Source organism: Eptesicus fuscus, chromosome 6 (assembly GCF_027574615.1).
Source record: "Eptesicus fuscus isolate TK198812 chromosome 6, DD_ASM_mEF_20220401, whole genome shotgun sequence".
NCBI classification, from domain to species: domain Eukaryota; kingdom Metazoa; phylum Chordata; class Mammalia; order Chiroptera; family Vespertilionidae; genus Eptesicus; species Eptesicus fuscus.
Window position 1 is genome coordinate 54,517,970 of NC_072478.1, and position 13,756 is coordinate 54,531,725.

General features: G+C 42.0%; 1 long non-coding RNA gene across 1 annotated transcript in view; it reads left to right on the forward strand.

Annotated features, from left to right (window-relative positions):
* Positions 1–5: 5 nt before the first annotated feature.
* The window catches only part of LOC129149463 (uncharacterized), a 258,726-nt gene continuing 244,975 nt past the window's right edge, over positions 6–13,756 (forward strand). The window contains exon 1 of the long non-coding RNA XR_008556363.1: positions 6–84. This is a non-coding gene — a long non-coding RNA (uncharacterized LOC129149463). The remainder of the gene's footprint in view (positions 85–13,756) is intronic.

Consider the following 13,756-nt stretch of genomic DNA (forward strand, 5'->3'; position numbering starts at 1 on the left):
AAGTTGCCAGAATGGTCTGAGATCACTGGAGGGACAGCTACTCCATTCGCCCGCTGGCTGTCTTCCGGCTTTCAGAAAGCCTGGGTAAGAGGCAGTTACCTTAGACCTGAACCTTCTTCTGCACCAAAGATGTCGGATACTCGGTGGGAGAGGATGGGGGAGCCCCCTGCAAAAGTCAGAGACGAAGAAGGGGAAACTTCTGCCTCGTTTTCTGTCAGTGGCCAGAACAGAGGGGGTTGGGCCACTTCAGGTGTTTGGGGACCCCGCAGAAAGGTCATTCTAAAGGTAGCTTGCTTTTAGAAGCCCTGCAAATACTGAATATCCTTTCTGCATTTGGAACATGCGTTAAAAGCTCACGCCCGTTTAAGTTTCAAAAGGTTGACATTCCAAATTTTATGTTCTTCAAGCTTTCTCGATTCGTTTAGAAAGGCCTTTAAGAGCCCATTTACCATTTGCTTGCTCACAAACGTGTCCCATGGTATAATTGTCATTGGCGGAGGGGCAAGCACTGTGCTAAGTTCTTTATCTATTTTCTATCAGTTAATCTGCACAAAAATTCCAAAAGGTGGGCCGTTGTCCGTGTTACAGGTGGGAATACAGATTCGAGTGGTTGAATACTTGGCCTGAGCTCTCTGAGCTGGTTAGTGTTAGAGCTGGGAGTTTAACATTTGAGTGGTCAGAGAGCACCTGCCACCTGAGAATCTCTGACTAATGACCTTATGAACAAGAAGCTCTCCTGTATTGAGTACAGCCAATCTAGGATTCTCACAGGCAGTGCGGGAATGCTAACTTCCCAGGTGTCATTTGTCCTAGCCAACATTTGTTGCTTGGTTTCTGCATCCCTCTTCTAGATCTAACATCTGCATATTACAATCTGGTGTATTGTAATACAAACTGTTTAAGAAATAGGCCTTTTGTTTGTTCTTCCTAAGCTAACCTCTACGAAATTGGAATTGTTTTTTAAAAATTTCCTGATCATCACATTAATGTATACTCCGCTGTTAAATTGCAGAAAATATAAGAGTAAAGAATAGAAAAGTAACCCTTACTCTATAACAAAGTATAACTACTATTTACTTTTTTTGATACACAATATAGTCTTCCTTGGATATACTGCACATGTGGACTATCTCTGTGCTTTCAGCCACAGTCATTGCCACCTATATTCTTTCTCATAGGTAAACTTTTTTTGCCAAATTTGTGAAACCTTCTTTGATTCCCCCCCTCCCTGTATCCTATAGCACTCTTTAAAATATACATATGTGTGTGTGTGTGTGTATATATATATATATATATATATATATGTTATTATATATATATTATTGATTTCAGAGAGGAAGGGAGAGGGAGGAGAGATAAAAACATTAATGATGAGAGAGAATCATTGATTGGCTGCCTCCTGCATGCCCCACATGCCCTCCACTGGGGGTCAAGCCCGAAACCTGGGCATATGCCCTGACCAGCAATCAACGGTGACCTCCTGGTTGCTAGGTGGATGCTCAACCACTGAGCCACCATGGCTGGGCTATAGCACTCTTATCTGACCAGTCAATTGTTATAATTTTTTACTTATTTATCTGTCTTTTTAGACTGAGTTCCTATGAGCAAGCTACAGTTCTAGAACTGTTAGAGTAAAGTAAGAGAGGAAAGTGTCAGAATGTCAGATGCACAAGTTGTTCCCATACCAGTTTGTGAACTGGGGTTCATCTATGGTTTCTGCAGATCAACAGATAAATGAGAAAAATATATACAGTGAGTTTTTTATTCAGTTAAACTTATTCACTCTTAAGGAGTGTGCTTAATTTGAAATTGTCCATTCCATTTCTTTTCTATGATGAAAATTATAGTCATTTTCTAAATGTCCTTTCTTTGGAGAATAAAAAGTTGGTAACTTTATTTGTTCATATTTGTTTTATTATTCCTGAAATTTGTCTTGGCCTATGAAATCCTAAAGTCTAGTGATCACTGAGGTAGGGAATAGCCACTGAATTCAGCAACCACAATGCTTGTGTGATCCTGATCTATCTGCTTTACTTGTTATAGGTGGTCTCTGTACTTTCTGGATATGACAGCCTAAGCCTGAGGGTGGATCAGAGCTTGATAGTGTTTTAAAAATAAGAAAGAGTTGTAACTGGCAGATGGTACTGGGGTCAAAAGCAAGCTATTAGATATTCCTGATGCAATTTATGTAGATAAAATGAAGTTTATATTGATGTGTCATTGTATCACATAAAAATAGGTAGATGGAATTTTGCCATCCATAGAAGGTAGGTTACAATTAGTCTGACTTAAAATGAGAAGTGAATGAAATTCACTTTGAGGGTGCCTGGGAGGTGGGCATTGTTAACCTTTTGGCATGTATCTCCATATCCTCCTATATAATAAAGAGGTAATATGCAAATTGACCCTTACGCTCTCACAAGATGGCTGCCTATGTCCAGGCCGGCAGGGGGGTTAGTGAGGGATGACCAAATGATTGAACAGCAGGCTGCATGGGGCGACCAGGCTGGCAGGGGGGGCAATTGGGGGCGATCAGGTCAGTGGGGGGGGCAGTTAGGGGCAACCAGGCCAGCAGAGGAAGACAGTTGGGGGCAACCAGGCCGGCAGGGGGGCAGTAAGGGGTGACCAGGCTGGCGGGGGGGGGGGGCGTAGTTAGGAGCGACCAGGTCGGCATGGAGGGGGCAGTTGGGGGTGATCAGGCCGGCAAGGGGGGCAGTTAGGGGCAACCAGGCAGACAGGCAGGTGAGCAATTAGGAGCCAGCGGTCCAGGATTGTGAGAGTGATGTCCGACTGCCGGTTTAGGCCCGATCCCCAGGATCGGGCCTAAACCGGCAGTCGGACATCCCCCAAGGGGTCCTGGATTGGAGAGGGTTCAGGCTGGGCTGAAGGGGCCCCCCTCCCACCCCCGTGCACGAATTTTGTGCACCTGACCTAGTCTCTATATAATTATGTTTGTTGTGCTTTTAAAATACCCACAAAAAGATAGACTCTTTCCTTAAATCTGTGTGGGCTTCTGACTGATTTGCCCAGGAGAATATAGTGAAAGTCATCTGATACACTACATGTGACTTAAGAGGCTAGGTCATAAAAGGCCATGAAATTTCACCTTGTCTGTTGGAACTTGCTTTTGGAACTCTCAGCCATCATGTAAGAGATCTGACTACCTGAGTCTGGTGTGCTGTGAAAAGCCCACAACATACAGAGAGGCCCCTTGAAGGTACTCTGACAATCAAAGCTGACCTCCAGTTTGCTCAGCCCAGGTGCCAGTTATGTGAGTGGAGAAGCAGATTCCAGCTCTCAGCTATTTGAATTACCCTTTAGCTTTTTGAGTCTTCCCAGCTGAGGCCATAGACTTGTGAGGTGAGCCATTCCTGCTCTGCCTTGTCCTGATTCATGAACCGAAGAATCCATGAACTCAACAAAGTTAGAAGACAAGACACAAACTGGGAGAGAATATTTGCAAAAGACAAATCTGATAAAGACTGTTATTCAAAATATGCAAATAACTCTTGCCCTGGCCGGAGTGGGTTGGAACATCACCCTGTATACCAAAAAACTTTTGGATTTAATCCCTGTTCAGGGAGTGTACAGGAGGCAACCTGTTGATGTTTCACTTTCACATGGATTTTTTTTTCTCTCTCCCTAAAATCAATTGAAAAAACATATCTTCGGGTGAGGATTAAAAAAAGAAAGAAAATGTATATACAAAGAATTCTTAAAACTCAACAATAGTAAGAAGACAAAAACTCAAAAAGAATGGGCCAAATACCTTAATAGACCTCACCAAGAAGACTTACAAATGTCAAATAAGCATATGAAAAGATGTTCCACATCAGGAATATGCAAATCGAAACAAGTAAACATCTATTAGGATGGCCAAAATTCAAAACACTGACACCAAATGCTGGTGAGGATGTGGAGCAAAAGGAAATCTCATACATGGCTGGTGGGAATACAAAATGAATGGTACACCCTTTGGAAGACAGTTTGGTGGTTTCTTACAAAATAAAACACATTCTTATCATGCTGTCCAGCAGTTGCAGTCCTTACTCTTTACCCAAAAGAACTGAAATCTTTTGTTCACACAAAAAGCTATAAACAGATATTTATAGCAACTTCATTGGTAATTGCCAAAACTTGAAAGCAACCAAGATGTCCTTCTGTAGATAAATGGATTAATAAACAGTGGTACATTTCAGACAATAAAATATGATTCAGTGCTAAAAAAGAAATGAGCTATCAAGCTATGAAGAGACCAAAAGGGACTTTAAATGCATATTATGAAGTGAAAGAAGCCAATCTGAAAAGGCTATATACTGTATAATTTCAACTATATTCTGGAAAAGACTAATTATGTATGGGGGTACTAGGTATATGGGAATTCTCTACACCTTTCATTTTTGTTGTAAACCTAAAACTGCTCTAAAAAATAAAGTCTTAAAAAAAAGAATCCATGAGCATAATGAAATGATTTTTTTTTTTTTACTTCACTGAGTTTAAGGTTGTTATGCATCTTTTCCAGTGAATAGATAACTGAAACAATGTCTTTTGACTATTTATAAACTCTCTACCTAATCTGAAAGAGGCTCTTGTTTAGAGTGATTTTTTTTCCCCCTAAAGCTGAATTTAAGCTTAGATACAGTGCCTCAGGTTGTTTTTTTTTTCCTTAGAATTTTAATAAGAATTTTTGGAACCAAATTGATAACATGCTGCAGAGCAAGATCTCACATGCTCCAGGTTTTTCTTTTTAAGGAATACGTTGCCTTTGGAGTCTGAGTTTGTGCTAACCAATCAAAAGAAATATTAAGTGAATTTTAGATTTAATGGTGACAAATGCAGGGAAGAGATATGAGGTCTTTATGCTTGATTTTATAATGTGTTATTTTCTTTCCTCCCCCAAATGGGAAGGAAAATGGTTTACTATACACTAAATGAGTGGGGAAGAAAATAAAACTGGTACACACTGTAATATCAAACTTTAAAATCTGAACTTTGACACTTAGTATTTTTGCCCATTAAGCTTCAGCTTTACCTACATCTTTCAGACTACATTTAAGCTTCATTGAAGACACCAGGGTTTATTTATCTCTACCATCCTTACACCTCCCTACATTTATAGCAGATAAAGGGGTAGATATTTATAGGTATTATCATATCTTTATGTCTTTATATACATTCAACCTTGTCTTTGTAAAAAAATATATTTTTATTGATTTCAGAGAGGAAGCCTCTTTGCTTAAACTGCTAAAATAAATATTTAAATGAATAGGACATTTGCCCTCATCTTTAAAAGTATGTTACTAGAATTACTAGATTAATGACTATAGGCTCTCTAGTTTCCTCACAAGAAAGGTGTAAAGTATCTTAAACCACCTGATAATCCTTAGTAGTATATGTTATCCTTCCTCACGCAAGTGAAGAAGACACTGTGAATAGCATAAACAACTTGCATAGTAAATAATAAATTACCTTTTCTATAAATTATTTCTCACTAGATGAACTTTCCAGTAGCTCTATCCACTGGGGAACTTTTTTCCCCTCTTATCTCCATTGATGTTTTATTTTCAGTCTGATTTAAGTGACACTTCTGGAATATCAAATTACAGGCTAAATGGAATGTAAAAAACTTTAATAACTTTAAATAACAGATTCAAAACTAGATAATCCAGAACATTTAGGAGAGAAAGTGTTTCTGGTTAGGAAGAACAATCTGCATTAGAAAAAATTTGAGAAAGAAAAATATATATATTTTTTTGCTGAGACAAATTCTTTTAGGATTTAAATAGAGGTCAATATGTCATTGGTACATTAGATGCTAGACTATAATGATTCCCATGGTAAGAAGGCCTGACTTACATGAGATTAGAATTCATGGGAGGATTTTATTTTAGTGTGGAAGAATAGTTTTCTTCAAATGTGTGGAGAGCTCTCTGTGGTACTTGAGTTTTACCTCTTTCTTTTCTCAGGCTGTTAGTTGTTCTTTGTAAACCAAGGAGCACATGTTTTACATGGCTGTATATAGGTAGGGTATGAAGGTGGGTGGACAAGTCATTGCTCTCTGGCACTGTGGCATGAGTACACTGTGCATGCATAGTTCTGAATGGAACCTGTCAGGCTTGGGCCAATGTAACCAGTGTTTCTATTTATGTACTAGAGGCCTGGTACACAAAATTCATGCACTGGGGGGAGGGGGGGAGGAGGGTCCCTCAGCCCAGCCTACACCCTCTCACAATCCAGTAGCCCTTGAGGGATGTCTTGACTGCTGGCTTAGCGCTGCTGCGGAGGTGGGAGAGGCTCCCACCACTGCCACTGTGCTTGCCAGCCATGAGCCTGGCTCTGGCTGAGCAGTGCTCCCCCTGTGGGAGTGCTCTGACCAGCAGGGACAGCTCTTGTGTTGAGCGTCTGTCCCCTGGTGATCAGTTCACGTCATAGTGACTGGTTGACTATCTGCCCCCTGGTGGTCAGTGCACATCATAGCCAGTGGTTGAGCGGCCTTAGCATATCATTAGCATATTATGCTTTGATTGGTTGAACAGATGACTGGATGACTGGACACTTAGCATATTAGTCTTTTATTATATAGGATCTTCTTTACTATGTAGGCATAGACTAGTCATTTTTTCCCCTGTAATGGAAATCCTATGATTTGTGTCTTCCAGTTTTCTCATTTGGGAAAGGAGAAGAAAACAGGAGAGCGGTGCTTGCACTCACCCTAGAACCTTTTCTAAGTCAGAGTATAAGAGTCAAGTAGTTGTCTTATAATTAAGTTTTTTTCATCTTCCCCTGATCTCAGGAACCCCAGCTTTTGTAATCAGTCCCTAAAAAAGGAAGACTTAAGTGGACAAAGTACCTTACTTGATGCATTTTCTGTTGCTGCCATAACAAATGACCACAAACTTAGTGGCTTAAATAATGTATATTAATGATCTTAATAGCTCTGGAGGTCAGGAGTCTGACATGGACCTCAAAGAGCTAAAACCCAGGAGTTGGCAGGGCAACATTTCCTTTCTGAAGGCTCCAGGGAGAATCTCTTTCCTTGCTCATTCGAGTAATTGGCAGTATTCACTTCCTTGAAGTTGTAGGATTGTAATCCCTATCCCTGCTGTCTGTTGGTTGAGGGTTGCCAACAGCTTCTAGAGGACTCCACATTCCTTGCTTCATGGTCTTGTCTTCTTCACCTTCAAAGCCAGCAACAGTGATTTAAGTTATGTTCAGGAGTACCTGTTTGCCTGGCTGGTGTGGCTCAGTAATTGAGCATCGACCCATGAACCAGGAGGTCACGGTTCAATTCCTGGTCAGGGCATATGCTGGGCCTGGGTTGCAGGCTCGATCTCCAGTGTGGGGCGTGTGTAAGGCGACCGATCAATGAGTTTCTCTCATCATTGATGTTTCTGTCTCTCTCTCCCTCACACTTCATCTCTGAAATCAATAAAAGAAAAAAGAAAAAAAAAGAGTACCCTTTTTATTTCATCACTAGAGGCCCGGTGCACAAAATTCATGCAGTTGGTGGGGGGGTCCCTCAGCCTGGCCTGCACCCTCTCACAGTCCAGGAGCCCCCAGGGGGAATGGGCCTAAGCTGGCAGTCAGACATCCTTAGTGCTGCAGTGGAGGCAGGAGAGGCTCCTGCCACCGCTGCTGCGCTTGCCAGCCGTGAGTCCAGCTCAGGGCTTCTGGCTGAGTGGGAGAGCATCTGCATTGAGCATCTGCCCCCTGGTGGTCAGCGTGCATCATAGCAACCAGTCATTCTGCTGTTTGGTTGATTTGCATATTAGCCTTTTATTATATAGGATACACTTTTAAGGACCCAAGTGATTAGATTGGGACCACTCAGATAATCCCAAATAATCTCATTTCAAGGTTCTTAACCATAATCACATCTGCAAAATCCCTTTTGCAAGCAAGATTGGCAAAAAGTTTTGGAATTAGGACAAGGGGTCATTATTCTGCCTACCACACCTGGTGAAGTAAAAAATGATTTGACACAGGAACAAACAGTCCTCAATTTTTAACCATTCCATTGCTGACAATTTTGCACATTGAATATTGATATCTAGAGCTCCCTTTCCTATGCTAATTCAGACTTTCCTACATGCACTGATAAATAAGTTTTTGAGAACAATTCTCTCATAATATATAACTACATAGAATAAGAAGAGGTAGTTAAAAGGGGATATTGAGATGAGGGAAAGTTTTATTTTTCCCTCCAAAGTATAAGAAAACAACAACTGCCTATGAGCATGTTTAAATGATGATGGAAGGAATCAACAGAGAAGGAGAGGGGAGTGTGGCAGACTGGAAGTAATCTTCCCAAAGCTGTTCTCTCTGCCATAGTGAGAGAGTTTTAGGTAGGCGCATGGCCAGCCAACTAGAAATTACATTTCTCAAAGCCCCTGGTCTCTAAGTTTCCAAATAGTGTTAGGTTCCTTTAGTAATGCATTCTCTTCATACTTGGAAGGTAGAATGAGTTGCCCAGCATAACTGTGGTCTTCTAGCAGCATTCAGGGTTCAATGTTAAGAAACTGATGTCAGTGGCAGTCTCTTGAGTTGACTCTCTAAATCCTGGTATTAGCAGTCAGCTCTGCTACCACCTAACCATACCCTCTAGGATAGCCTGGCGGCCAGTCTCTTCATCAAGCACTGGGTAATGGAGCAAGAAGGCATCTCTGCTGTGGCTCTCTTCAGATATCCAGGGAAGACAGTGGGAAATGCTACAAAAATGGTATTTTCTGATTATAGTAGGAAAATGGAATTCCAGAAGGGTAGAGGCTAGGCAGGCAAGCCTAACTGACAAAGACAACTTTAGATACAGTTGGTAGAATGAGTCACAGAGAAGGAATAGAAATAGGCAGCCTAGAGAGGTTCTGCTTTACACAGTAGAGGGCTGGGCAGAAACTAACTAGATACTATTGTTAGGATTAATGGTTTCTTACCAAGTTCCCAGAACTAAGCCAGTGTGTAGACCTAAAGCCCCTCAATGGAGGTGAAGGCTGGGTGCCTCTGAAAAGGAACCCTACAATACAGCCAGAGGGTTATGCAGTGAACATTCTTCACAGCTTCCACCAAGTAACCTGGAGCTATTTACGCAGGGGAAAGGGAACTACCTAGAACTTTGGGAGCTCTTACTACATACTGCCTCTGATTTTACACTGCAACTCAGAGGCCCCAAAGACTATAACAGTCCAACAAGGTAGGAGCTTATGGATGTCAGGAGTTAGATGAAGTCTTGGCCCAAATTCATCTAACAGTGGGGTCTAGTGGGACTTCAGACCCATCCTGTGTTTATTATCCCAGTTCCAGAATATATGGTGGGAATACATACACATATACTTGGTAACTATTAGAGTAACCATTCTGGTTCTCTGTCCTGTGAATTGAGAGAAATTATGAAAGGAAGAACCATCTAGAGTTCTGGAACTCTTCCCACACAAAACACCAATGGTAAGTGGTAAGCAATACTTTCGGAGAGATTGTGGAAATGATCACTGCCATAACAACCTGGAGAGAAGCAGGGATAGTGATTCCTACATAAACTGTTTCTGTTTGACCAGGGCAAAAACCTGAAGGACCTTAAAAAATGACAGATTATTGCAAACCTAAAAGGATTGTGATGATAGTTGCAGCTATAGTTTTAGATATAGTATATTTACAAGTCAACACCCCACCACCTGATATGCAACTGTTGACGTGGGAAATGCATTCTTTTCCATCCCAATCAGTAGGCACAATGAGAAGCAGTTTGCATTTACATAGCAGAGACAAAGGTACATCTTTATTATATTTTATAAAACATCAATTGGTCCTTTACATTGCTTATTGCATTGTTAATTGAACCCAGTGAGCAGAAAGTAGAAAATACATATACCAGAAGGTGGGAAACAAAGTCTGTGATAGTTCAAGGTCCTGCCACTTTAGTGATGGTTCAAGGCTTCATTCATTTCGGGCACAGCAGGAAACCCCTTTTGCAGAGAAACAAATGGTAGTACCTTGCACCAGCCACCACAAAGGAAGAGGCACAGTGTATGATGAGACCTTTTGGATTTTAGCGATGATACATATGACATTTGGGCATACTGTACCATCCCAAGCTGCCAGTTTTAAGTGGGTCCTGGAAGAAGAATGAGCTCCACAGCAGGTCCAGGCTGGGATGCAAGCTGACATGCCACTTGGGCCTTATGATGTAGCAGATCTGAATCTTGCCTGAGGCTTATCAAGCCTGCACAAGGTGAAGGGAAATGGCCAAATCTTTTGTTATTATCAAACAACTGTTCTGAATTAACATTAATTGCCAAATAATTCTTAGTGATTATTGGTCATATGATTCAGATTGGGTTTTAGCTGGACATATGATTCAACCAAAGTTACACATGGTCAAATGGGGTGATTTGAGGAGCATCTCATAGAGGGACTGTTCACAAGGGTTTGGATAAGGAGTATGGAAACCACTTGAAATGGTACAGTAGCAGGGCAAAGAGAGGAATTAGTCACTAGAATATGAAGATAGAGAAGTTGTGTGGAGTGGGTCATTTAAAAAGAGCTATGTCCTTGTGTGGAGAAATGACGCCATGAATGGTTTCTGCTCTATCTCATTTATTTCCTTTTCTCCGATCTCCCATTCATGCTACCTTTGGCCAGATCCAACTGGAAGTCAGAGGACAAGGGAGCCTGTTGGTATAGTCCAAACAGTTTAGCCTCCCAGGGCACAGAACACAGCAGAGGGGGCCAGAGGATAGATTTGGGGTGACAAATGGAAGAAATCCAACCTAGCATGAGAAAACAGAGAGTATTAAAAATAATACTTTAGCTAAAAATAATCTGATCCCCAATGTTTTCATTTCTGCCTAACTTTTTTATTATGAGCTGGAAATTAGATTTTTGAGACATAAATCTGCTTAAATTTATATTATAAAGAGTATTGTGTATTTTTATTCCACACCTATATAAATATTAATGATTTACATTATTTTTCTTACTGGTGTCCTCAAATTGGCTGATCTTTCATCATCATCATCACTCCTGTTTTAGCCACAGAGAATATGATCCATTATGATTTTTGAATATATCCTCATTTTTATGTGACCACTGAACTGGCCTGCTGCAGATTTGCCCCAATTATTTCAGCCATCTTCACGTTTGATTCTTATCACTATGGGTCGAATGAACTGTGTGGCCATCTACACTAATAATGAAGGGGCTTGCAGTGATAGGATTAGCAGTGCCATAGCCTGGTCACCTTGCACAGAAACATTCTCAAAATCAGTTTTTCAAAATCAGCAGAAGAGAAGAAGCTGACCCTTATTTTCCTTTTGAATTTTCAACTACACTGTCATCCGAATTTTTCAAAAGTAATATACTAGGACAGGTGTCCTGAAATAAGTGCCCAGCATCTTCGGAAAGAGCAAGTGGATGATAATATCCAGATCTGAAGTTCACAGCAACAGTGAACTGACCATCCTAGTTATCCTCAGGGAGCCCCAAACTGCATGACGTAGTTTCTGAAAGAGGCAAAGCAAGACAAAGTGAGAGCAAATTTTAAAACTGAAGAGTAGCAAAATTTTATGCAAAAATATATAATACCAAAATGAAGCTTGGTAGTCCAGTTTTCTTTCTAGTTAGAGTTAATTGTTAAAATTTCTAATAATGAGCTATCCTACCTTATAATAGAGAAACATGCAAATTGACCGCACCTCCGCTATGCCCATGATTGGGCCTGCGAGAGGCTGGGGGCGGGACTCCGGGTGGCCTTTCCAGCTGTTGAGAAGACCAAGATGGCGGCGCTCAATCCTCTAAGTTCCGGGGGATCCAGGCGGCGATCGCCACCCGGGGGGGCGTGGCCGGGCCCAGCCAGGTGCTCCCGGGGGATCCAGGCGGCGATCGCCACCCGGGTGGGGGGCGTGGCAGGACTCGCCCAGCCCCTCCCAGGGTCCCTGGGAACATTGCAGGCATGTGGTTGCTGAGACCCAGACCAGGCCTCTGGCCACAGATTCATAGCTTTGCGGAGACCTAGGGCAGGGATCTGCCTCATCTGCAGAGAGACAGAGGTTCTGCAGTGCCCCCAAGACGTGGGTGGGCCCAGCCAGGGATCAAGGGGCATGGAAGGACTCCTGGCAGAGGGGCAAGGACCCTCACCCCTGAGGCGGGGGTTGAGGGGTGGAGCCACCTCAGTGAAGGGGTGCTGCACTGCAGGGTACTGGACTAACTGACGTGATTCAGAGAAACTCCCAGTGCTAATGGGCCTCGCTCAGGCGGCCTTCACACTTCAGAGGCAGTGACTACTGCTCCTGCCTTCACCCAAAAACAAGCTCGCTACACCCTGCCCCATAGCAGAGCATGCCTAGGCAGTGAGTGGGAAGCCTTCCACCTGCTTTGGGGAAGTGGGGGCAGTAAAGAATGGGGGGAGAGGAAAGAATGTGGAGCATCCGCAATGAAGAGGTGCTTGAGAAAGAGGCTCGGAAGCCTGACTGGAAGGTTTGTTCTGTTTGCTGGGCCCCTGCCCCTTAGGAAGCGCAAAGAGCATGGCTCTGAGGGCTTCCTGTGTGCTCTGAGGGCTTCCTGAGTCAAGTTCCACAGCCAACTGGAATTGGCCTCAGTTTCCTGATCTGTAAAATGGATGAAGCGTGTCCCAGTGCCTTCACTGAGCTTTGATGGCCAATTGAGATACTATATAAAGAAAATGAGGGAAGAAGTGAGAAAGAAAAGGAAGGACAAAAAAACACAAAAGAAAGATTGAAAGGAACCTGTAAACCCATTGTCACTTAAATAGGGAATATAGTCAGTAGTGTTGTAATGATGGTATGATGCCAGGTGGGTACTAGAAATATCGGGGAACACTTTGTAAAGTATATGATTGTCTAACCACTATTCTGTAACTAATATAAAACCTGAAACCAATACAAAATAATGTTGAATGTAAAGAAATGAAAATTGGAGTGAAATTTTTATAAATTTCAAAGTTTAAATAAAAGCTGTAAAGGAAGGAAGGGGAGAATAAAAAGTGTTTTTCATTTTGCCACTTCATTAAAAAGACAGTTGTCTTTATGTGGTGCTTTTATACTTTTCTAAGTCATTATCTCATTTTAATTTCCGGGCAACTTAAAGACAAGATAAGTATTCCCTCCACTATTCAAAGAAAGGAAATCTTGGTGTCTGGTCCTAATGATTCAATCGTCAAGCCCTTATTGTAAAGCAGGGTTAGTAAAATTTTCTGTGCAGGGTCATATCTATACTAATAAAAGCCTTGGGGGTGATCAGGCCATCAGGGGATTGTATTTGGGGGCAATTAGGCCCGCAGAGGAGCAGTTAGGGGGCAATCAGGCCAGCAAGGAAGCAGTTAGGGGGCAATCAGGCAGGTAGGTGAGCAGTTAGGAGCCAGCAGTCCCGGATTGTGAGAAGGATGTCCAACTGCGGGCCTAATCCTGCAGTTGGACATCCCCCGAGGGGTCCCATATTAGAGAGGGTGCAAGCTGGGCTGAGGTACACCCTCCCCAGTGCACGAATTTCGTGCACCGGGCCTCTAGTCCTAAATAATAAAACCCTAATATAGTTATCATATATTGCATCAGCTATATCATTGTCATCTTCATTCAAGGCTTTGAGGAATTTCAGTTTTAAGAAGGATCTGTGGTTTCTTAATCATATTAGTTTAAATTTGTGAGGTTTTGTGTGTATGTGTATGTATGTGTGCACAGTTATAAATTTTTAAGATCTAGCAGGGTTTTGTTTTGGTTTATTTTCCCCAAAAAATTGTTTATAAAGCTAG